Below are 27,908 nucleotides of genomic sequence, written 5' to 3' on the forward strand. Positions count from 1 at the left end.
TCTTGTTGTTAGGGTCAGGGGAGTAGTCGTATTGTAAGAAATTAAGTTGTCACAGCGCCATCTGTTGTCATAATGAGGCATTATTTTATTCTAACTTCCTTGATTCTAACTTGCAACGTGCTTGATGCTACATTATAGTCATGATTTTGGAAGGTGCAATTTGTGTAACTTGTGATATAGCAAGTTTATAAATGAAATGTTAAAACTTGTAATAACTGACAAAGCATTTGCCTTACGACGACAAACTTCAGAATCAATTCATTAGTTGGCAAAATGCAAGATACAATGAAGCAGAAGGAAAGTAGATGTAAGCACTTGCAAGCAGCCATTTACAGTTTGCATCAAGGAAGAATAGAAAATTCATGACTAGAATTATGAATGTAGCACTTGCAAGCAGCCATTGACACTAATGCAGAAGGAAAATAGCAACTTGCAAACTGCCACGTACACTGTGCATCAATGAAGAATACAATATAGATTGATAGAATTATGAAAGTAGCACTTGCAATCAGCCATTTACAATGGATCATCAAGGAAGATTAGAAAATACATGCATAGAATTATGGCGGTAATCCCCCTCCGTAAATAATCGCTATCTGCATATGAGTGAATGTACTCGAGTGTTTTCGATGGACCTGAAAGTTTTAGCGTATGTGTATCATCTGACCTTTCTACCGCATAACTGGAAAAGATAAAAGATTTTTGTTTTAAATTGGCATGCCGTCGCAAGTTTCAAACCCGCGACCTCTTGTTTGACAGTCGTGACAGACAGAAAGACACATATGGGTGTTTATTTATAAGACTATGTTAATTACCCGTCCTAAGACGGGCAACAAAAAGAAATAAAAAAGAACAAATAGGTTGAGCAGTTTAAAAGAAAGTTGGAACATAAAGATAAGAAAAAAGTATTTAAAAAATTGGCATGCCGCCCCGACCTCATGTTTGGCAAAGAGAACATACATAAAGAAATACAAATGTGTTTATATATAAGATAATACTGATGGAGATATTCTAAATTTAATTCACAGCTATATACGTGTCGTCCTGGCCAGTTAGATTCTGTGAAATTAACAGAATACTTTGACGACCGGACGAGTCCTATTCTGTGAAATTCATAATTTTATAATTTACAAACAGAAGAGTGGCATATTTTCGTGATGTTTTGATCTTTCCTCTTTGTCTTCATTTTGACTTGTTTAAGAACACACCATCGCTAGTAGTATGAAAATAGTGGATTTGTATTTGTTACAGAAATAGGTAAAATCCTTCTTTATCCCGATGACTTTGTCCTCACATCACACGCCTTAGAATTTGGACACACGATTATAATCCGCAAGGTTCCAACCGGCGCCAATGTCAGAATAACGTCGTGCGGGGTAGAAGACATCAGCTTCGAACAGTAACCAAACAAAACCGCTGTTATCATGTTACTACACGTATCTGAGATTTTCCGTCAGCGTGACAAGTACACACACAAGTACGGCGCGGATACGACGCAGATGCAGCGCTGATATGACGCAATTACAACGCTAGTACTACACAAATACATACGTCCACGTCTACGTTGAAATACACGTCCACGAGCAGCAACAACGCTCGCATAAACAAACCGACCGCTATTATTGAAGCTCGAACGAGCACACCAACCGGCTAAAACATGATCGGTGGATTGACCAATTTGTGAGCTAGCTGTTCAAGCTCTTCCCCGATTTCATTTACAATGCCCTCTGCCATCTGTTTTGCCTTCTTTTTCCATTTCGTTGTTCAGCAAAATACTGTAGGAATTTTACAATCGACCTCCGTGCATTGCTGAATTCATTGCAAGTATTATGAGCTTAGTTAATGGCTCTAAACGATTGTCTTCCATTTCTGATATTCTTTTATCCATATCAAATATTTTTAGTTCCCTATCCACATCACTGACTGAATGCTCTCTCACGTATGGACTTTGGGTCTTCTTTTGCCGGTATCAGACAGTTGTATGGATTTAATACTATAAATTATAGGCTATAGATCGTTTTGGTTGATGCCAAATGTTTTTACAGCTGTGCAATATTAGAGAGCATTCCAGATCTATTATAATCTGATTCAGCTGAGTCTATATATTTCTTGGACTTCATGTGCAGGAATGGAACCGAGCAGGAATTGTATTTCTGCAATAATCTGAGGTAGTGCGGTCTGCTTGTTTTCTTGGCATTTATTTACTTTTAGTGATCTAAAAGGAAGTTACTCCATTTTTACTACATGTAAATCCACTTCCTATTTTGACTTGCCTCGGTTCCATATCCGTTCTCGAAGTCGCAGAGGGTTTCCGTCTCCGTCAATACGGTGTCGTACTCAACTATGCTAAACTTTTAATCTTCGATAGCCATCGAGAATAGCTTAGCAATTGTGCGGAAACTGCTTTTTGCTGCCGCGATATGTTCTGAATAGACATGTATAAATGCAGCCGTCACGAGATTATTTTATCAGCACCGCCAAGCAAGCCGGTTACGATTGATATGGCTCATACATCAATTTCGATTGGTGTGCCTACAACAGCTGCTGTGGTTGCGATTCCCGCCTCACCCAAACCAACGGTGATTCCCGCGTAGATTCCGCAAATAGCGTATAAAACTAAACACATACGTTTGTATTTCACTAGTAGCGCGATTTTCTTTATCATCATGCAGTTGTTGTTCCGCTTCGATTATTTTTTCGCGTCGGTAACTTTAATGATCTATCATGATGTTTCTATTAATAATGCCATCGTGGAGAAACTTGCTCGCCAGACTTACCATATCCACAAGAACACTATGTCATCATTCAAGGGTGGTCTTGAAACTCGCGTATTTAGACTACAAGAACCGCCTTAAATACTAAATTATGTTGACTTCATTTATTACTGTCAGCGTGTTTTTGATTGTAACTGCATGATGTTTGTTTTCGCAATCTTGTCGTTGTATATGTTTAGTATATGTTACCTAATATCAAAAAGCGCTTTAAAAATTAGACGCTGTATCAAGTTCACATTATTATTATTATTATTATTGATATTATACACTATCGCGTCGCTCTGAAAAATATTTCGCCAGAATTTTGTATATTTTCTTAATTAAGTATATAACAAACGGGTATTTTAAAATAAGTAAGACAAAACTCATGTGGCAATATCATTTAAGTGTGAAGTTACTTACTGGAGTGTACGGAATACTATGACCGTCTTGATCTCATTAACCTTGCCCTTTGACACTTGCCTTTGCAAGTGTGGTTTTACATGTACTTTTGTATTCGTTTAAAGTCTTAAAATAATATATTTATTGTTTCTGTGTTTTCTGTTATTAAATATGTCAAATGTCTACAAAACGTTAATATTTACTTAATCAAAGATGAAGTCAAACGTACGATTATTGGACACTCATCAAACAGATATATCGATTCACATTTCGACTTTCTGACCAAAATTGTATCTTTCGAACAAATAATTATCCGGACGAAATGTCTGTTTCGTAGTGGTTCTGATAGCCCACATTTAACTGTATTTTGTTTATGAGGTCATCAATACGTATATGCCAAATGCTTCAGCAAGGTGGCTTTTCGAATTGGAGTGGACTACTTGTAAAAACATCATTCACCGCACAGTGTATTTTTTTACAGCCATACTAATACGAGAAGATAGCTTGTGAATATCATAATTATCAGATGATATATATTGTGGAACAAGTATTAGTACAACTAATTTAGATATGATTCAATCCAATTTCTACCATGTACATTTTATGCATACTGTTATACGTGAAACTTGATGAATGTTTTACACTTCCGTAGGACAGACTGCTTAAATAATGCAAGATGTACATTGTTTCTCCATTTCCTTTGGAGTGATTCCATAAATAATAATTACTTTGGCTTTGATTTCCACTTTCACTTTGTTGTTCTAGCTTTTGAGGACTGACGACTTCAAGATCAATTTCGTCCGATTCATAGCTAGAAAAATAAATATTTGTTTTTAGATTTCTTTATAACTAATAAAACAAATAACAGGATCTGTCACATTTAAAGCTGTGTTTTACCATCCAAGGCAATAAAGTGACTTTTAATGTCTGGTATATGCAAAAAATAGGTTTCTTTTCCTTGAGGTTTCTTTATAACAACCTTAAGAATGTGATTGTAAGAATGTGATTGTTGACGACAGGTCATCGCTTAATAAAGTTAATCGTCGTAGATACAGTGTGATATCTGTTCACGTGTTATGTTAACGCGTCTTTGAACTCGTGTAGCATCAATTACAGAAAATAATCCTACGTTAGGTTTATCTCCAACTGTTATGATTCAGCACCTACGAGAAAAAGATCCGGTAAATTATTACAGCAAATACATCAAGTACCACAACGTTATCAAAAGATATGCTTTTATTCAGACGACATTTTACTACCAAAAATTTTCACCACTGTGCAAATGGTACTATCATACTAAGAAGAGATAACGCACTGTGAGGACTCACTCTGAACGTTATCGACCTTTTTTATCTAAGAAAATAAATCGGATGCAAACAGTAGCCATTTTGAATTTCCCCCATGCCTGTTTTTGTGGTTTCTACGTGATAATGACCTTACTAACGTCACACCGATTTGAAGACGTATCATCACTAATAGCAACGTAAGTAATAGTTCAGGCTACAGAAGCTGCATGGGTTCTTCAATTTATCTTATTTCGAAAATTTCAGTAAATTAAATTAAAAATTGAAGAATAGGTATTTCATCAACGGTGGACCGGCGTGAATGCTATTTTCAATGAATATCTTTCATGTGAGAATCCGTTCTTCGTACCTAGCTACAGTTACTTCTGTGTCTCTTTCAATGAGTCGAAGTTATTCGGCTTGCACTGAAAAAAGACTATGTTATGAGATTATGAAACCTCCATTATAACGAGTGGCTATTTTAAGCTGCTTTCAAGATAGTGATTGTTATTACGTCATAATAACTTAATTGACGTCACATCGACTAGATGACTTATCATCACTAGTGGCAACATAACATATTATCACTATAGGAACCTAATGATTTCTTCAATTCATCCAAAGCTTTATTCGCAGTCCCAATGACGATGATGTTTTCCTGCATAGCCTATAGAAGCCATAACTAAATTGACTGATGGACAAATGCCATTAGCTATAGAAACCATAAAAGAGACGAAAAAGGACTGCGGAGAAATGTAAAAAAGCAGAATAAATACGAGGAACTTTTGCTTAAAAAGCCCATCTAACGGCTACCAATATTGCTTCTTATCCAAGGAACAGTTTTGGCTTGGTATCCCGTTTCGATAAAACTATGATGTACACTAACTTGGTCCTTCAATCCGCTGCTTCAAAATTCAAACCTTTTGTGACCTTACAGTGACCAAACTTTTTATATGTCGCTCAGACATATTAGTTATTAAAAATTTGTAGGGCATCTACAACGTGCACTATGTGCTAGAATTTTTACGATTGTAATTTTACAACTTGTTTTGATTTAACCCAATTGCGCAGGTGGCTAACACATTATTGGCATTTTTTATTGTCCATTTGTACAACTAGACTAAATTTTACTAAGTACGGGCAGGCGTTCTTGGGAGTGCACGACATCCATGGCTGGCTTGCCGAGTTCCTTGCCCTCTTGCCTCTCTCGGATATCGTATAACGGCGGAGATGTGGGACAATTTCCACCCGCCTAAAAGCTAGGTGTCCCGATGTGACGTTATCGTTGCGACCAATCGCAACGGGCGTTACATAATGCTTGGGTCGACACCTAATACAGTCAATAACGTCTGAAATCAATTCATTGTTAACATGAGTGTGTGTTGGGCCCATTCCCACCCATGAAAGCCCTTCATTCAGGTCGTTAGAGACATATTGTCATACGACCTGACGGCTAAATTAGCAGTGCTCCTTGAGTACATAAACGCCTGGGGGATGTGGCACCAATTCGTTCCCCCAGGAACATTTAGCATCCCACTTTGCGGGAATAAACCCATCGCACATACCCTTTTGGGCGCACGCGACGCAAATCCAAGTAATCAATCAATCAGTTTCATAGTTTGCATAGGGTTAGAATTTTAAAGAAAAGAATTTATCTGGCTTCCCTCACGGGTTATACTGGCTTTTTAAAAAAGACCATTTATATCTAAGGCATAGTTCAAAGAACCTTTAATTCTATTTATGTTGGTGTATGATTGATGAGTGTAATATGGGTTATAGAATATACAGCTCGGCCTTACTCCAGATGTGCACCTTTCAAAAAAGTGCTAGCTCCACTTGGTCATTCTCACTTCCTGAACTTCAGCGGTAAATTGTATAAAAAAGAGCCGATAACTTTTTTTACATTTTGTACAGTTGGTAATTCATTCATTGCACTTTCAGAAGCTCCATTGTCTAGTCTGGCAAAATTCATTTTCTCTATTTTATAGCTGCTACGGAATAGTGTACTTTAGACTAATTCAGGCTGATTTTTTTAGCACAAGGGAGCAGTCATTTTAGTTTAGCGTGTGCTTAGATCATGTAAATTTCCAAAAGTACAATATCCAGAGAAATGTCAGCCACATTACATTAAAGTAGCATAGAGGTATGCCAACATTCTCTCCACTGTGTATGTTTTAAATGCAAAAACAACTTCACCTTACATACGTCACTCTCTCAAAAGTACATACTAATTGGTGAGACTATGATGTTTTACTGCATAGCCTATAAAACCATAACTAATTTGACTGACAGATGGACAACAGCCATTAGCTATAGAAACCATAACTGATTTGACTGGCTGATGGATAAATGCCATTAACTATAGAAACCATAACTGATTTGACTGGCTGATTGGTAAATACCATTAGCTATAGAAACCATAACTGATTTGACTGGCTGATGGACATCTGCTATTAGCTATAGAAACCATAACTGATTTGACTGGCTGATTGATAAATGCCATTAGCTATAGAAACCATTACTGATTTTACTGGCTGATAGATAACTGCCAATTACCTATAGAAACCATAACTGATTTGACTGGCTGATGGATAAATGCCATTAGCTATAGAAACCATTACTGATTTTACTGGCTGATAGATAACTGCCAATTACCTATAGAAACCATAACTGATCTGACTGGTTGATGAATAAATACCATTAGCTATAGAAACCGTAACTGATTTGACTAGCTGATGGATAGATATCATTAGCAACACTCGTGATGAGACCCATTCAAGAAATCCGATGCGTTATATATTGTAGCTTTTCGTGAATCGATATTCAAGTTTGAAACGGGAAAGAATAAACGCAACAGGAAACATTTTTTAAATAAACTTTACGTGAAATCTATGCAGATTAGCAATGTTTGTATATAATCAAGGAAACACACATAGACACAAAACTCGTTGTATATAATCAAGGAAACACACATAGACACAAAACTCGTTGTATATGATCAAGGAAACACACTTAGACACAAAACTCGTATATAATCAAAGTGTCACGTTATAAGTAAGGAACAATAGCCAGATTGCAACATGTATATGCTAGACCATGAGGCTAAATATTCGCTCCATAAATGTTGCGAGTGTCAGCCTTGCGAACAATGAGTGTCAACGCGATGTGTACACATCTGGCCGTCCGGCTTATGTTACGATAGTGTAAGCCGACATCAAAAGGACTGGTGGGAAGCCAGTTTTATATAACATGGCCATATGAACTTGTTACTGGCGCCTTATTTGGCTGCGTGCGATTCACAGGTAAGTGGCATTAATTGCCGGTGTTGGGCTCAAAGGAACATCAAGTGGGGGTCGTAAATCCACCCTTGACAGATTGCCGGGGAGGGGGTAATGTCTGCTAATTATGTAGACCATGGGTGAATCGACATCCACTCGGAATTGAGCAAGGCGTGGCCACCATTGGAATCGCATGTTTAAATCTAGTGTCTTGAAACTAAACGTCAGTAGTCGCTAAACCATATTGCGGGAATTATATAAGGAATTTATAAGCTACTCCGACGTCATTCGAAATTGGCGGGAAACATTGTTATTCTGGGAATTACAAAGGAGCTTCAGACAGGAAGATTTTAGGGACCGGAGGAGCTGTAGGAGACAGAGAAGGGAAATACCCTTGTACAGTTGGTCCCGAGTCTGTGGGAGACAAGAAAAGGAGAGAACGGAAGTGGAGGAAGTGGAAAGGTGAAGGACGTGGTTGTTGGACTGGAGGGGTACTGGGTACCAGTCAAGAAATACTACAGATGAATAGAAACACAGGACAGGAGGAAAATCTATCACACTAAGTCAGATGATGAAACAGGCCGTCACTTGGTCGAGTGAAAGACGAGTGATAAGGTTTTGAATATTGAAATTCATTTGAGGAAGGACTATCTGTTATTGAATGGCATTAAATTTGTTGTTGATTTGAATTTCACCGTTTGTGTATTCAGTAATTTAACTGTCGGCATCGCTGACTGGGGGCTCGGAGCTTTGCATCTCTATCACTACTTCAATTTGTAACAAAAACGAGCCAGGGTTGGTCTTCTGTAATAATTAAAGATAATACTTGGAGTACCCCACCCCAACCTAAGGTAGTCTACGATACCTTTACATGGTGGCTCGTCCGGGATCTGAATTAGACATAAATATTATCTTTACGATCAAAAGTTTATTTGTTAGGAAGTAGTAGTGAACAGTGTGAGATATTTTCCATCCTGTGTATTTGAATTTGTTCGATTTTTCATCTTGTGTATATTATATTTTGATATTTGCATGCTTGGTAGATTTTGATTACTTTCAGTAATTGTGAAGCAAATATCGAGCAAATATCTTACCTGAGCGAAGTTAATTGGTTCGACAGGTAAGTATTTGGTTAGAAACGTTAACATCTGTCAATTGGTTAGTAAGCTGAGACAAGGCATCACTTATTGTTAGTATAATAATAACATGGCTACTGAAAGACAGATGGTTAAGGAATTCCGTGCCATGAGCGTGGAAGATTTCGGCTACGAGGGAGATCGCCTGGCGGCGTTCATAGAAGAACGCATAAAAGGATGGAAGGCGGCAAAAGCCGCCGAAAGAGAAACCCAGAAAGAGCTGGAGCTGGCCCGGATATCCGCCAAAAGAGAAACCCAGAAAGAGCTGGAGCTGGCCAGGATATCAGCGGCCACAAAAGAACGAGAGCTCCCTCACGCTCTCGAAACGGAAAAGGTAAGGGTAGAAGCTAGAGGTAACGATAGGGACGACTTCCATACGATCCCTGGGGGAAGCGTACGACCATTCATCGACCACCGAATGGTGCAGATAAGTATGCCACGATTCAATGACAAAGACGAGTCCATTGACGATTTTCTCGTGCAATTTGAGAAGCTCGCGGCCGCTCACAAAATTTCGCCTCAACATTGGGCGATCAACGTCTCAACCTTTTTGCAAGGTGCAGCTCGGGAAGTTTACCACAACTTAGCTGCCGACGAGGCTGATGACTACAATGCGCTCAAGAAGGCCCTTCTTTGCCATTATCGGCTGACTGCCGAAACATACCGTAAACTTTTTCGGGACTCGACGAAAAATACAACGGAGTCCCACTCTCAATTCCACACCCGCGTTCGAGGGTTATTTGAGAAGTGGATGAAGATGGCCGACGACGAAAGATCGTACCACGGGTTACGAGAGGTCATCCTCAAGGAGCATGTCCTGAGTACGTACCTTCGCGAGTTGACCGTCTTTCTAGCAGAGAGAGAACACCGGACGCTTGAAGAAATCTCTAGCATGGTGGAGAGGTATGAGCAGGCACACTCGACGAGTGGAGGTTCCGGGGGCGCGGACGACCCCGACCCACTGAGTCGCGCCGTGTGGGGGAGGGAGAGCCGGCTGTCCGTAACCGTCAGGGCGACGGGAAGGTCGGAGGGGAATCCTTAATTAAGGATGCTACCCATAGACCCGAACAGGTCTCACCCACGAAAACCGAACTTGCAGGTCCGCGAGGGCCGCCGACGTGTTTCAACTGCAAGCTCCCGGGGCATTTTGCCAAGAACTGTCCCAAGGGCAGGCCGACCCAGGTGAATGTCGTTGCTAGAAAGGAGTGCGAGCCGGAGGCAAGCTGTAAACCAGCAATTCTTGCGTCCACAACTGTCAACGGAGAAAGTGTCACCATCTTGCACGAGACTGGGTGTAACGTTCCAGCCCTTGTCGACAAGAAATACGTGAAGCCTGAGGACTACACAGGAGAGGTTATTGAAGTCCAGTACGCGAACAGCACGCGTGACTCGTTGCCAGTGGCTGTTATTGACCTCGATTCACCGTACGTGAAGGGGCAAATTGAAGCTGCGTGCTTGGCTGGACTGTCACATGACGTCATACTGGGATGTCGTTATGTGTTGCCACAACCGAATCCCGAAACCTGCACACCGATGCCGGTGAGTGCTGTGGAAACCAGGACCAAGAGTCGACAGACGAAACCGACTCCGATGGAAGTTACGTCGACACCGGTCAGTAACGTACTTCCGGCCGAATTGAGGCAGCTTCAGGAAGATGACGCATCTCTATGCAGTTGCACAAATACGCTGCAGAGGAAACTCCGAAGGAAACTCCGAATAGCTCTGTGAAGTTCGCGTACAAGAAAGGGATCTTGTATTGCCACGCCAGGAAAAGCAGCGAACACTTTAAGTAAGTCGTCCTGCCGAAAGAGAAGCGAGGTGAAATGTTAAAACTCGCGCACAAAAGTCTCATGGGAGGACACATGGGAATTGCCAAGACGCGTGACCATCTTATCAAAAAAAATTTACTGGCCGGGCGTCCAGAGTTATGTCAAGCGGTTCTGTCTCTCCTGTGACAAGTGTCAGAGAATATCACTGAAAACGGATCATCGATCCGTCCCTTTGGGGAGTACCCCCCTTATCGATGAACCATTTCGACGCGTCGCGATGGACTTAATTGGACCGATAAAACCCGTCTCGTCGCACGGAAATCGGTATGTTCTAACGGTCGTAGATTACGCTACACGTTATCCGGATGCCGTCGCGTTGCGTAATACTGATTCGGAAACTGTCGGGGAAGCGCTGTTTGGGATTTGGTCAAGAGTCGGAGTACCCGATGAGATCATGACCGATCAAGGGACACAATTTATGAGTCGCATGATGGCAGAGGTACACCGACTGATGTCGATTAAACACCTCACGACTACACCGTATCACCCCCAATGTAACTGACTGGTCGAACGGTTTAACGGGACATTGAAGAACACTCTCAAGAAGCTGTGCGAAGGCAGCCCCAAAGATTGGGATCGGTATATTCCTGCAATGCTTTTCGCATATCGGGAAGTACCCCAAGCGAGTTTAGGGTTTTCTCCCTTTGAACTCTTGTACGGGAGGACCGTACGTGGCCCAATCGCCGTACTGATACAGCTGTGGACGGATGATCACGCTGTCCGAAGAGGTACGTACTACCTATCAGTACGTCGCGGATTTACGAAACAAACTGGAGGAAGTTTGTTCACTCGCACAGGAGAACCTCAAGCGAGCGAAGGCGCGTCAAGCGAAGTATTACAACAAGCGAAACCACGCCAGTATGACGTAGGCGACAAGGTGTTGTTGCTGTTGCCCCAAGAACACAGCACGTTGCAAGTTTCTTGGAGGGGGCCGTACGTCGTAACCGGGAAAGTCGGAGGTCAAACCTATCGGATACGACTACCAACTAAGGAGAAGCTATACCATGCCAATCTTCTTAAGCGATACCGGGAAATGGAGACAGCCAGCGATTTTGTCGCCTCCACGATCGTCACCGAGGACGCCGAAGGCGACACGGAAGGGGAGAATACTGTTCCGAGCTGTCCGTTAACGAGGGCTGAGACCCCCTCGGACGTGGAGTGCGACCACATGTTGCCTACGGTACAGCAGGAAGAGATAGAGACGTTGCTGGCCGGGTATTCCGATGTGTTTACGGAAATACCCGGGAGAACGTCACTTGTCGAGTTCGGGTTAAAGCTGGTGGACGAACGGCCAGTCCAGCTAAAACCCTACGCAAAACGTCACGTCGCAAGGGAGGAGATCGAGCAGATGATTGCTCTGGGAGTATTCGAGCCCGCCGACTCTCCGTACAGCTCTCCGGTGGTCCTAGTGCAGAAGAAGGATGGCACACATCGGTTTTGTGTCAACTACCGGAAGCTGAATCAGGTGACGACATTCAAGTGGAGACGCTACCTGACCCAGAACATATTTTCACTTCTGTCCCGAAGGCGGAATTTTTCTCAAAGTTGGATTTGTCCAAGGGATATTGGCAACTCCCTTTGAGAAAGGATGACAGGGCAAAGCTCGCTTTTGCTATTCCCGATGGGACATACCAAGGGTAGGTCATGCCATTCGGAGTCCAGAATGCGCCCAGCATCTTCACCAGAATGATGCGGAAGTTGTTTGGAGCCCTTGCGCGATAGGGGTGTCCACAACTTCATGGATGATCTCTTGCTAGCCACGGCCACGTCATGAGGGATTCACGGCTCGCCCTTCCAAATGTCACCTGGAGTTCCGAACCTTGGACTATTTGGGACACAGTCAAAGTCAAAGTCAAAGGTGGAGCAGCTGAGAAACACAGCACGGCCCACCACGAAAACTGAGGTGAGATCATTCCTGAGATTGGTTGGGTATTACCGGAGGTATGTGGCCAATTTCAGTGCGATCGCGAGGCCATTGTCTGACCTGACCAAGAAACGGGCCCCCGGGTAAAGTTATTTGGATGGATGCGTGCGAGCACGCTTTCCAAACGCTAAAGGATAGGTTTACATCCGACGCGGTTGTCCGTCTACCAGATCTGTCCAAAGACTTCGTGCTTCGCACTGACGCATGCGACACGGGACTGGGAGCAGTACTGTTACAAGAGCACGAGGGGACGCTTTTCCCTGTCGCGTACGGCAGTCGGAAATTGTCTGCTGCCGAGAAGAACTACTCCGTATCGGAGAGGGAATGCGGCGGAATCGTATTCGGAATATCACGGTTCGATCGGTACTTGTACGGGCGCAAGTTCATATTGGAAACTGACCACCAACCCCTCGCCGATCTCGCGCAGGCGAAATTGTCGAATGGATGCTTGATGCGATGGTCTCTGTTCTTACAGCAGTACCAGATGTAGATCAGGTACGTGAAAGGAACAGAGAACGTAGACGCTGATTTCATGAGTAGGAGTGCTGGAATGGCATGGATCGCTCTGTAAATAACCGTATGGTGTGTATATATTCGTGTCCGTAGTCAGCGTCTAGCGTCGTTATGATTTTTTTTCTTTTATTGCGTGTGTAATGCACATTTGCATTTGGAGCAAATTTGGGGGAATAAAATCCCGATTTTATTCTCAAGCGTGGGGGTGTGTGTAACGTTATACGTAAGGAACAATAGCCAGATTGCAACATGTATATGCTAGACCATGAGGCTAAATATTCGCTCCATAAATGTTGCGAGTGTCAGCCTTGCGAACAATGAGTGTCAACGCAATGTGTACACATCTGGCCGTCCGGCTTATGTTACGATAGTGTAAACCGACATCAAAAGGACTGGTGGGAAGCCAGTTTTATATAACATGGCCATATGAACTTGTTGCTGGCGCCTTATTTGGCTGTGTGCGATTCACAGGTAAGTGGCATTAATTGCCGGTGTTGGGCTCAAAGGAACATCAAGTGGGGGTCGTAAATCCACCCTTGACAGATTGCCGGGGAGGGGGTAATGTCTGCTAATTATGTAGACCATGGGTGAATCGACATCCACTCGGAATTGAGCAAGGCGTGGCCACCATTGGAATCGCATGTTTAAATCTAGTATCTTGAAACTAAACGTCAGTAGTCGCTAAACCATCTTGCGGGAATTCTATAAGGAAGTTATAAGCTACCCGACGTCATTCGAAATTGGCGGGAAACATTGTTATTCTGGGAATTACAAAGGAGCTTCAGACAGGAAGATTTTAGGGACCGGAGGAGCTGTAGGAAACAGAGAAGGGAAATACCCTTGTACAGTTGGTCCCGAGTCTCTGTGAGACAAAAAATGGAGAGAACGGAAGTGGAGGAAGTGGAAGGGTGAAGGACGTGGTTGTTGGACTGGAGGGGTACTGGATACCAGTCAAGAAATACTACAGATGAATAGAAACACAGGACAGGAAGAAACTCTATCACACTAAGTCAGATGATGAAACAGGTCGTCACTTGGTCGGGTGAAAGACGAGTGATAAGGTTTTGAATATTGAATTTCATTTGAGGAAGGACTATCTGTTATTGAATGGCATTAAATTTGTTGTTTATTTGAATTTCACTTTTTGTGTATTCAGTAATTTAACTGTCGGCATCGCTGACTAGGGGCTCGGAGCTTTGCATCTCTATCACTACTTCAATTTCTAACAAAAACGAGCCAGGGTGAGTCTTCTGTAATATTTAATGATAATGCTGGGAGCATCCCAACCTAAGGTAGTCTACGAGACCTTTACACAAGGAAACACACATAGACACAAAACTCGTTGTATATAATCTAGGAAACACACATGGACACAAAACTCCTTGTATATCATCAAGGAAACACACATAGACACAAAATTCCTTATATATCATCAAGGAAACACGCACAGACACAAAACTCGTTGAAAGAATTTAGAAGTAGGAAGATACAATTTTTCTGTTTAGAACTGAACTTAAAATCTCAAACAATAACCTCGACATACGCACTTTCTATCAACATAGAAATAAAAAAAAAACAGTCGATAGATAATATCTGTGTGAATTCAGGTAAACAAAATCATACCGGAACTTACTTTAAAGAGGACGGAAATGGATTTATAGAAAGCAGTCATTCTTTAAATCACTGAATAATAATCATTAATCATCGCGATAAAGAATAACATTCATGCTTGCGGGTGGGTGGGTGCTACTTCATAATCTATCTTTCTTTCGTGAAGTGTCCCCCCCCCCCATCTGCCCAAGGCAGCGAACGATTACTTTCTTTAACTCCATCAGAGTACTAAATATGTTAAAGAAGAGACCCTTGATAATACATGTAGAGAATTATGTATGTCTTTCATATTGTAATTGCTGGAAAATAAGGTCATCGATGTGATGATTGCATGACGCACAAAGACAACGCTTTTAAACTTAGCTGAATGAGGGATCACCTTAAAATAATCAGTTGTAAACCTGCAATATTCCAAATATTGACAAGCGCAATAAATGTAAAGGAATATTTAGAGTGCAAACATTCGCAACAAAAGGATTGGTATACTGTGTGTGTCGTGATGACTTTTACATAATTGACGCATGCGTATCATTTGACCTTTGTATCGATTTCTTGGAAATGAAAATGAGTCAGTTCATTTGGAATATACACGTGGACGAATTGCCGTTCAGCTCACAGTTATATACCTGAAACCTGATGAGAAGTATTCATTGATGTGAAAGAATAAGTTGACTGGGTTGTTTTTCTTCCTGAAAGTCGTTTCATAAAAACCTATTTTATTAATACACTTTGAGCACGCTCGTTACAAAGATATTTCGGTAAGTGCACTAGATTTTTTTTATATGTGTCTGTTTACGTATATGTATGTGTATGTGTGTGTGTTTTGTGTTGGATCATAACTTTAAAATGATCAAAAGAAAATTAACTAATTTTCACCAATTGTCACATCGTTGTTCTCTTTGCCATAATTTTCAATTTGATTTGGAATATGACAACGTCATCTGCTTATTATTTAGTTCGAAGTCACGTCTACCGTCATCGAAAATATAAACCACTCCGTTTAAAACTATATGTGCATTCATGTGTTTCTGTAAATATTTAATAATAAAATAGGGGTATGTAATAACATACACACACACACACAAGTTTATATAAAATGTCAAACGCTCCAATCTTCTCTTAGTTTGAGCGTTTATTTGAATGCAGTACTTTTCTCGTAGAAAACCACAAACCGTGTAGTGTTTGATGAAGGAACAATTTCAATACGAGAAGCTAGCCGAAAACTGGAAGTATTAATGCATTCACTTCGGATATTTAATGGTAAAATACAATCTAATTTGTCCTTACATGAATTGGCTAAGTATGTGCATTAGTTTCCGTGACACTAGTGTATGCATGCGAAGCGTGGACTGTGTACAAACGACATGCCAACAGAGGCGTAGCTAAGGGGGTGGGGTGGGGCAGGGGGGTACATATGTCCCCGGGCGCCAAGGTACAGGGGCGCCAAAATGAGGCTTACAACGTTACATTATAATAAGTAAACAAGGGTAATATTCAAAAATGTGATTAAACGGGGAGGGGGCTGGGGCGCCAATTTTATAGTTCGTCCCGGGCGCAAAATATCATAGCTACGCCTCTGCATGACAAGATGCTGAATAATTTTCATCTGGGACGCCAGAGGAAACTGGTAAGATGGCTGGATAAGGTCCAAGACAGTGAAGTTCTCACACCGGCAGACATTCCAAGCATCCACACTCTAATGACGAAATCACAGCGAGTACCAGAACAAATCTTCTGTGGCGAGCTGAAGAGGGAAAACGATCTCAGGAAAGTCGGAAGAAACGCCTGAAAGACTCCCACATGTCACCCTTGAAACACTTCAAATGAGTTTTGGGAGGATCTCGCACCGAATTCTTCAACCTTGTGCAGCCTCATCCATAGTGGATCTATGATACCTCGAGCTGGGTAGAATTGCAGAGGCAGTACAGAAACGCGATTAGCGTCAATCTCAAAACTACAGCACGCACTCTTTTGCTTAAGAAACCACAAGTGTCAACTCCTGTTCAGCGTGCCACAGACAGTTTAGAGCACAAATTGACCTGATCAGTTACTCACGTGCTCACAAAAACCAAAGCTCTTAGTTGTGGCATTGTCATCTTCTCAATGAAAGTACGAACAGCCGTTACATTAGTTTATCTCACTCGATGGACGAACACCACGTGTTACATTAGTTTCTCCCACTTAATGGACGAACACCAGGTGTTACATTAGTTTCTCTCACTAGAAGTATGAACACCACATGTTAATTTAGTTTCTCTCACCCGAGGTATTAACACCCGTGTTACATTAGTTTATTCCTTATGTGACGGTAGATCATAAAAGAAGTAGCAGGATTTGTTGCCATCTGTCCTGTCAATCCATCTTTGTGCTGGTTATCTTGAGTATGTTAACTTACGACCTCAAAATCAATTTCTACAGCTCAGAAAATCAAACGATCGATTATGTGCTAACAGAGAATTTTTGCTTTTGTCCTCTACAGAACAAATCGGAAAGTAATGTAGCATTTTTTGTCCACAAATAGTTTTAGGGAAATATATTGTACTATATTTACTTAAGTAAGACAAGAATATCAGAGCATTGGCTAAACTACCATTGTTTTCAGACTTAGTTTTTCGGCTAATTCTATACATATACTATTGTTATTTTTTGGGTGGAAATATTGGCGCCAATGATGTGGAATTAATTTTGTTTTATACATGTTTCTGTCGTAAACTATGCACATGTAATTTTTTCTAAATAGTATGTTTGAGAATACTATTGGAAGCAAATGAAAAGTTAGAAATATATCCCCCCCCAAAAAAAACCCCAAAAAATTCGAGTTATATAAACTGTTTCACGTTTGATAAAGCTGTATATTTAGTATGCAACACTTATACAAGCATAATTAAAATAAACACATGAGCACATACATAAATATACAGCTCATATGAGACTTTATAGAATGCCATTGTTCAATGCTGGGCATTAAAGTTTTTTTTTTTTTTTAAATTGGTAAATGCGCGCTTTCATTGAACAGTTTACCGCATAGATTTAAAAAAGAAAACTTTGAGAAACACACGTTCAACCAGTCTCTAGCCGGATAGCAGCCAACACTCATGTCCGAATAGAAGCGTGTTCGCTACTGTGTTGTATCCTTGGGCAATCACACTACTCTAATTGCCTTGTCGGAAATTACCTACTTCTGTTGATATGCTGTAAAACACCAAACCAAACTCAGTTCCGTAAAATATGTGCATGTATGCGTTTTTCTTAGCACCACTGCTCTGCGTTATATTAAGGTATATCCTTTCAAGCATGTTGGTGGCACCATTACGTTATATTAAGGTACGTCCTTTCTAACATGTGGGTAGCACCATTACGTTATATTAAGGTATGTCCTTTCCATCATGTGGGTAGCACCATTACATTATTTTAAGGTACATCCTTTCTAACATGTGGGTAGCACCATTACGTTATATTAAGGTAAGTCCTTTCCAACATTTTGGTCACACAATTACGTTATATTAAGGTACGTCCTTTCCAACATGTTGGTAGTACTATTACATTATATTAAGGTACGTCCTTTCTAACATGAGGCTAGCACCGATACGTTATATTAAGGTACGTTCTTTCCAACATGTTGGTAGCACCGTTACATTATATTAAGGTACGTCCTTTCTAACATGTTGGTAGCACCATTATGTTATATTAAGTTAGGTCCTTTCTAACATGTGGGTAGAACCGTTACCTTATATTAGGGTACGTCTTTGCTAACATGTTGGTCGCACCATTACGTTACATTAAGTTACATCCTTTCTAACATGTGGGTAGCACCATTACATTATATTAAGGTACGTCCTTTCTAACCTGTTGGTAGCACCGTTACATTATATTAAGGTACGTCCTTTCTAACATGTTGGTAGCACCGTTACGTTATATTAAGGTACGTCCTTTCCAACATGTTGGTAGCATCATTACGTTATTTTGAGGTATGTCCTTTCTAACATGTGGGTAGCACGATTTCTTTATACTAAGGTAGGTTCTTTCTAATATGTGGGTAGCACCGTTACGTTATATTAGGGTACGACCTTTCTAACATGTTGGTCGCACCATTACGTTACATTAAGTTACATCCTTTCTAACATGTGGGTAGCACCATTACATTATATTAAGGTACGTCCTTTCTAACATGTTGGTAGCACCGTTACATTATATTAAGGTACGTCCTTTCTAACATGTGGGTAGCACCATTACATTATATTAAGGTACGTCCTTTCCAACATGTTGGTAGCACCATTACGTTATTTTGAGGTATGTCCTTTCTAACATGTGGGTAGCACGATTACGTTATACTAAGGTAGGTTCTTTCTAACATGTGGGTAGCACCATTACGTTGTATTAGGGTACGACCTTTCTAACATGTGGGTAGAACCGTTACCTTATATTAAGAGGTACGTCCTTTCTAACATGTTAGTAGCACCATTACTTTTATTAAGGTAGGTTCTTTCTAACATGTGCGTTGCACGATTACGTTATATTAAGGTACGTCCTTTCCAACATGTTGGTAGCACCATTACGTTATATTAAGGTACGTCTTTTCTAACATGTTGGTAGCACGATTACGTTATATTAAGGTCGGTTCTTTCTAACATGTGGGTAGCACCGTTACGCTATATTAAGGTACGTCCTTTCTAACTTGTTGCTAGCACCATTACGTTACATTAAGGTACATCCCTTCTAACATGTTGGTAGCACCATTATGTTATATTAAGGTACGTACTTTCTAACATGTGGGTAGCACCATTACGTTATATTAAGGTGCGTCCTTTCTATCATGTTGATAGCACCATTACGTTATATTAAGGTACGTCCTTCCTAACATGTTGGTAGCACCATTACTTTTTATTTAGGTAGGTTCTTTTTAACATGTGGGTAGCACCGTTACGTTATATTAAGGTACGTCCTTTCTAACATGTTGGTAGCACCATTGCGTTACATTAGGGTACATCCTTTCTAACATGTTGATAGCACCATTATGTTATATTAAGGTAGATCCTTTCTAACATGTGGGTAGCACCATTGCGATATATTAAGGTACGTCCTTCCTAACATGTTGTTAGCACCATTACTTTTTATTAAGGTAGGTTCTTTCTAACATGTGGGTAGCACCGTTACGTTATATTAAGGTACGTCCTTTCTAACATGTTGGTAGCACCATTGCGTTACATTAGGGTACATCCTTTCTAACATGTTGGTAGCACCATTATGTTATATTAAGGTAGGTCCTTTCTAACATGTGGGTAGCACCATTACGATATATTAAGGTACGTCCTTTCTAACATGTGGGTAGCACCATTACGTTATATTAAGGTGAGTCCATTCTATCATGTTGGTAGCACCGTTACGTTATATTAAGGTACATCCTTTCTAACAGGGTGATATTAGCGTTACTCTACAGTATTTGAAGGTGACCTTTCTAACAAGTTGATCGGACCGCTACTCTACGTTATATCAAGGTGTGTCCTTTCTAATACGTTGGCAGCACCCGTTACTTTACGTTGTATTAAAGTGTGTCTTTTGTAACATGTTGGCAGTATCATTACTCCACGTTATATTACTGTGTGTCCTTTCTAACAATTTGGTAGAACCGTTATTCTACGTTATATTAAGGTGTTTCCTTCTTAAAAAGTTGTAAGGACCGCTATTCTAAATTATATTAAGGTATGCCCTTTCTTGCAAGCTGAGACCACCGTTGCTCTACGTTATATTTAAGGTGTTTCCTTTTAACAGATTGGTAGCGCTTTTATTCTACGTTATATTAAGGTGTGTTATTTCTAACAGTTCGGTATCTTGAAACCGAATTAACTTTGTTACAGTCATTTGTTTTGCCAAATTACAAGAAAAGTGTAATTGCTTAAAGCTTGGACTTAAACGTACTGGTAGCTTTTCGCGTACTATGGTATTATTATTTCGTCCTCATTTCAGTTTCTTCATAATATTTAAGTGTTTCGTATTCTTTTCCTGGGTAATCCTTTATAATACCATAGGTACATGCAAAATGAAATGAATTTTTTTCGCTTGGTATTTTTTAGAGCGAGGGCTATTGTTGGTACAATTTTCTGCGACACTAATTCAGAATTTGAATTTCTTTTCTTTTAGGTTTGGTTATCTGCTGTAAAAATTATTGACTAACAATGTAGAAGAAGTATATTTTTCTTTACCAAGAAATGAAGTACTTATTTATTTATTTATTTAGTAACAGTAAAGGAAAATGTAAAAAGAACATATCAATTAATTTTTACTTGCGGTCAATAATGAAATGACTAAAAGAGTTTTCTCTGAAAATTGATTGAAAACAGTATGTGCTTGAAAGAGTATACCGATTTGCATACTTTAATTTTGTATGCCACCTATATTTTGGTATAATTAGTTAATATTACCTATATTTGATATAATACATTAACGGAGTTCAGGAAATCAGCTTTAGCTCAAGACTGTATTATGCAACAGAGCATAATTGACTCATGTCGGGTGTGTTAGCAAATTTGATATTTGTGTGTCTCGATATTAATGAAATAATTGACATACTAAATGCCATGCACGTTTTATCAAGATACCAAGACAGTCCACTCCCAATTTCAATAGGGCTGATCGATATTGAATCTTCGAATGCGTAATAAATATCAATATATTTATTATACCGTTGTCTTTCTTGTTTACCAGTAAAGAGTTTGAAAACAATTCACCAGGTCCAACTGTAAATATTATGCTAGCTGCGTCTTAGGAAGAAAAAAAACCAAAAACAAATATATCGTATAGCCGGTATTTTCGCTGACGTAAAATTCAGTGATTCCGTTCAAAATTTTACATTCTGGTGAGTTATATTTTTAGCGATTTAAGATATATGGAGGTTATAATTTGTAAGATGATAAACTCTGGCGTTATTTCCTTTCGCAACCTAATTTTGACACCTTTACATCGCTAAAATTATGAACGGCTCGAAGTTAACTGTTATTCTTTGTTTACTCAAAACACTTCCTTAGAGACGCATTTAAATTAGCAAACGTTTTACAGCTAAAGCGTTGTTAAATTTAATCACATCTTTCTTTATCCCTGTTGATTCACTTGATCGAACATGCCATGAAAATATTGAATGGCGTTTCATCTATATTGGAAGTAACTTTACCGGGTTTGTATTGTTAGCGTTAAGGGAACACTACACGCATACCTAGTTAGAGTTATGACTAAATAATTTTGGATTTTATCTTCCTATTTGTACCAGACGTAATACATTGGTCAGGTTGTTTTTAGACTCAATACTTTAGACACAAGAAGAAAATGGTATTCTCTTAATACGGCATATAAAAGGAAATACAGTCAAGTGTGTGTGTGTGTGTGTGTGTGTGTGTTTTCCTAAGAGCCTTACATTACAACTCAGTATTAAATAATCATCGGATGTAAATTATGAAAGAAGTTTTAAAGTAACACATGGGATTCTTAGCTGAGAGAGAAAAAGACAGAGAATTAGTTTGGAATTCACACTTTTGCATTTACATTTTATGACTGAAATTTTTTAAAGCTAAGTTAAAAATCCAATCTTATGACTGAAATTTTTTAAAGCTAAGTTAAAAATCCAATCTAACACACACAGACACACACACACACACACGCACGCACACATTTTAGTCATGTTCACTCTCTATGTGAGGTTACCTGTCCAAGCAACTCTTGTCACAACCACCCCGTGCAAGATGGTATGTTCTATTGCAGATAAATAATTTGAGCTAAACTGTTCATTTTAAGTAAAGTCACTTGCAAACTCATTTACGCCATAGTAGTCATAAATTTACTTGTTTGTAGCACAAATGTTTAGCTGGATTTAGCCAAACCAACATGTCATATATATGTAAGCAGGAAGCGAAATCATCAAATAATTCTTAATGTAGACAGGGACAATATTTGAGAAAGCGTCCTGTAAATCCAATCGCAATTTGTTATGTATACATTAACACTTAAGGTGATTATCTTTGTTACGGGAAAATGCATTGCGTATTATTTATAAACAGGTCCTTTTAGAGGTTGATAGAGGCACAGGCCACTTTGAGAGCTTAAGGCCTCTAGGCCTGGTTGCCAGGTTACAGTGAACTTTGGAAATGAATCGAATGCCAAAGGAAGCCCATATAGACTGCCTGTACTACATAAAAGATTCATAAGACTCGGAACACCAAGAATTATTTTCAGAATTGTTTATTTAGAAAACGCTTTTCGATGACCCTTAGGAGTTGAGGATAGGGTCATATGCCCCCTCCCCTCTGATTGGGTCTATTTGTAAGTCTTAAAATCTTTCGTAAGATGCAATAATAGCTTTTGAGACATATTTGACACAAAACATGGCTTGAAACAAAAGGAACCTCTTTCAAAAATATTGTTTGCATTTTTTATAAAGGATATTTGTTGCAAATATACTGCATATAGTAAATGTAGATGATGCATTCTCTTCGGATGCAGGGGCGGCCCCAGAAGAACTGCCAACAACTTGCGCCCAAGGCGAACCATGCAATCGGCGCCACCCCACCAATTTGAGGCCCCATTTAACTAGTCTTAGGCAACTGTATAGTCTGCCTATATCGACGGGTCTCCTCAGTTTGGATGAATTATTATTATTATTATTATTATTATTATTATTATTATTATATACGGAGGATACAATAGGGGTGACAAATCTATTAATTTGGATGTTCTCTCTGATGAACCAGGGAGAGAGATACTTACTGTAGCAAATAAGATATATACGTGTGTTGAAATTTTTCTCTCGAATATTGGTAAATGCAAATAGTTTAATTTATGGAATTGATACTGTGTCGATAACGTTAACTCTAATTATGGGATAAAGTGGGAATTTCAAATTAAATCTCTGTTACATGAGCTAGGACTTTCTTGTTTATGGAATAATCATTTTGATAGTGTGATTCCAGTCAATGAAATGAGATATAAGCGTTTTATCAGTGCAAGAAAAAATGGATATTCCATCTGAGGTCTTTAAGCAAGCTGAAGTATTTATTATTCATTGTGTAAAGAATACTTATTTGAAGAGTACTTGGATGTGATCCATGAAACTAATTTTAAGAGTACTTGCATGTGATACCATAACAATCGTTTAAAGAGTACTTGGATGTGATATATGAAGCTCGTTTGAAGAATACATGGATGTGATGATGGAAGCTCGTTTAAAGAGTATTTGGATGTGATACATGAAGCCTCTTTGATGAGTACTTGGATGTGATGAATGAAGATCATTCGAAGAGTACTTGGATGTGATGAATGAATATCATTTGAAGAGTACTTGGATGTGATGAATGAATATCATTTGAAGAGTACTTGGATGGGATAAATGAAGCTCGTTTTGATGCGTACTTGGATGTGATAAATGAAGCTCATTTTGAGGAGTAAATGTGATACATGAAACTCGTTTGAAGAGTACTTGATGTGATAAATTAAGCTTGTTTGAAAAGTACTTGGATGTGATAAATCAAGTTCTTTTGAAGAATACTTGGATGTGATAGATGAAGCCCCTTGTAACAATACGCTATGTAGATTGATAACAATATCGCGTAACATGAATATGACGCGGGTCGCTACGATGGAGTACCAAGGAAGGACCGACCATGAAATAGTAGTAAGTTAAAATACCAAAACGAATACCATATTTCCCCTGTCTGCTTATATTGAAATAAATTCACATTTCAATATTTGCCACAATTGTATGGTTCATGTCCGATTACAGAAAAAATAGAATCCATTATGTCTGCGAATTCAAAGGGAACCTTAAATGTATTGTCGAAATTGTAATACTTTATACAAAAGAAAATGTCAGAGAATAACTGAGTATAATCAAATGATCATTAGATTACATTCCGACACTAACAGTATTTATCATAATTTGGTCTTTACAGTTTAATTTAATTTAATGGCAATTTTTATTTATTTTGTTTTAATTGAATAAGATAGGTATATCAGTAGAATTATATTACTTGATCCCCGCATTTGTTTGCATTCTTACGTCAGTAGCTGTAAATTACTTGGATAATTTCACGCTAAATAAAGTGTTCTGATCTGCTTTGGGATATCGCGTATACTCTGACCTTGACCTTAGATAAAGTTTTTATGGTAAAATATACTCTTTTACACCATCTTTACCGAAGTTTAAATAACTTATTGTCCAAAAATACCTATATTATTAGTATTGTTCACTACAGTATAATACTGGTTAATACATTAAAAATCAATACTTTCTGACATGTTGATTTTTTTGCTTTACTTTTTTTAGAATCTCCCTGTTTTGGAGATCCTTTATTGCTTTACTTTTAAGGCTTATCTCTCGGTTGTGGAGAGACATGTAATAAATCTAGCTGATTATTATAAATTGAAATGTATTTGATCATCACTTCTATATGTATAGCTTTGTTCTCCATTGCTTATAGTGTTTGCTTAATATGTATGTACTATCGGCCCGAGTGTTCTATGCCGTAATAAATAAATTCTCCTTCTTGTGTGGTTTTATGGCAAATCAGCACAAGCCTGGCTTTATAGTTCTGAGCTAACGTTTGGTAGTTAAAATAGTACAATTGTTGAAGTCTTTACGAAAAGAAACAGAACAAAGAAAGCTTCAGAATTAAAATCAGCATGTATTCCTAATAAGATCAAAGATTAAATTCAGACATATAAAACTTCTGTACAAGGTATACAATATATGCAGTAGAAGATAAAGGTAAAATTATAGACATTCTGAAAAAGGTACACATTATATAAAATGAAAGATAAAGGTACACAGTATATACAATGAAAGATAAAGGTACACAGTATATACAATGAAAGATAAAGGTACACAGTATATAAAATGAAAGATAAAGGTACACAGTATATACAATGAAAGATAAAGGTACACAGTATATACAGTGAAAGATAAGGGTAAAAAAGAGGCATTTAAATGCAATGTAGAGATGAAATGCACTGCAAATCACTTTGATGATTTGGTTCAATGTTTTACGAATTAAAATGTATTGCAGATCACTGTGTCGATTTGGTTTAATATATTAAGGGATGAACTGTATCAAAATCACTATGACAATTTGGTTTAATGTTTTACAGCACAGCAAAACTTAAAGGCAATTTAGTGCCGATGCATTTGTAGTAAAAGTATTATTCCAAGTTAGACAGTACGAAAGCCAATCCGAGTTGATCCGATGGTAGAATTCGAATCCGCACCGTTCTGGTTGCGAATCTGGAATGCTGACCACAGGCCACCACGTCTCCCTTTATTGTCACTGATAAAGGTATATTAGAACTTACTTCAAAGAACAGAAGAAACGTATGCTTGGTCAATGACACGAATCTATCTAGAAAATCTGCAAAAAATGTTGTTTCCGCCGCAAGTCTGATCAAGTTTTAAGAATAATACAATTTACCGTCAGATCTTGAAATTAACTGAGATAATATACTACGATATAACATATTCTGAGATTGATAAAAATGAAAAAGAGAGGAGGCAAATGGCTATTAAAGCTCAGATTGCTTTAAGTTGTTATGTCCTATGCTTATCTAAAGTTAAAAAAAATTCCATTACCCAACACACCGCATGCCGGTAGATAGATGCGTATTATACGGAATTATTCCTCCTTGAGTGAATTTAAACAGCCTTCTATTAAACGTCATTCTTTCAAACAAATTCTGCCTATCTGAGAACTGAGAGTCATATGTCAATCAAATTACTATTCATACGATTAAATAAAGATGGAAAGGATTATAAACATGATTTCCCAATGAATTCACTTTTCAATTTCCTTTCTTAGGGAAAACCAGCTAGAACTTTATAATGGATGATAGTAAAATGAAGTTAACAGGGCCTTTTGAAATGTCCCCCCCCCCCCCCGTATGTAATCTGTATGGGCAATCTTGGATTTGTGTGATCTAGTCGAACAAAACAAATCTCATCTCCCTTTTCTCAGAAGTATATTGAACATAATGTCAACAAATGTACCCGTCTGTATATGGTATACGGCGAACTTGGTCGTTTCCACTTAATTATCAACATTAACAGTCGCATGGTAAACTATTGGACTAAAGTGGTTAGCGGTCATGAAGAAAAATAATCGTACATATTCTCTCTCATAGAAACACTTTGGTGATGATTCCTATAACAATAAATGGTTACTAGAAGTAAAATCTATATTAGATGATGTAAGCTACCTATGGATAAATCAAAGTTTTGTGTTAAATGATTGAAAAAATTTGTAGAACGACTTAAAGTTCAATACTTACAAGCTTGGGTAGACAACATCAGTACGTCATATAAAGGTCTTAGTTACAGGTTATTTCAAAGTACTTTGGATTTAGGAAATATGTTTCTTATTGTCAGAACATATATCTAAAAGCATTATTAAGTTTAGAATTGCAAAGCATAGGTTTCCCTTTTAAACTGGTAGATGAGCTAATATTCCCTCTTACGAAAGATATTGCACTCTCTGTGAGATCCAAGAATAGGGCATAAACATCACTGTCTTTTTCCATGTTCTTATTTTCATGATACAAAACTGTGTACCTCATTTTTACACTTCCATGATTAACGTTTATAAATATAAGCAATTAAAGAATACAGGCAACATACGACTATTTGGTAACAAATATTTACAGGTTTCTATATAATGTTTTCCGAATTTTGTAATCCCCGTTTTGCCATATGTAATAACATCACACACTATATTCATGTAATAACATCACACACTATATTCATGTAATAACATCACACACTATATTCATGTAATAACATCACACACTATATTCATATTCTTTTTCTTATATGCCTCATATGTTGTAACAACCTGAATGAAATGAAGACTTGTCTTCTCTTGCCTTTTCATCTTCTAGATAATATGTAAGCTGATTGCTTTGCCAATTAAAACTTCGAATTTATACAAATGTTAATTAGGGGACATAATTCTTTTGTAACATTTTCACGCCTTATCCTTATTTTTTATTTCTTACTCTTCACATATGTCACTTTCATGGCCGTGTCGGCAGATAACATGAATGTTTATACGTACATAAAGAGATTAAAATTACTAATGACTAATTACTAATCATTAATTCTAGCACAAGGTGTATTAATATTTTATACAAACAAAGCAAAACTAAACACTACGA

General features: G+C 38.6%; 1 protein-coding gene across 2 annotated transcripts in view; it reads left to right on the forward strand.

Moving 5' to 3' along the window:
* Positions 1–15,305: 15,305 nt before the first annotated feature.
* The window catches only part of LOC149794459 (tetraspanin-1-like), a 55,130-nt gene continuing 42,527 nt past the window's right edge, over positions 15,306–27,908 (forward strand). The window contains exon 1 of one of the 2 annotated variants that reach the window (XM_089968707.1): positions 15,306–15,487. The gene's annotated coding sequence lies outside the window, so the exon portion shown is untranslated. The remainder of the gene's footprint in view (positions 15,488–27,908) is intronic. The other variant, XM_089968706.1, reaches the window with a different exon arrangement.

This window comes from Sinohyriopsis cumingii, chromosome 8, assembly GCF_028554795.1.
Source record: "Sinohyriopsis cumingii isolate HCF-2022 chromosome 8, ASM2855479v2, whole genome shotgun sequence".
Classification (NCBI taxonomy): Eukaryota; Metazoa; Mollusca; class Bivalvia; order Unionida; family Unionidae; genus Sinohyriopsis; species Sinohyriopsis cumingii.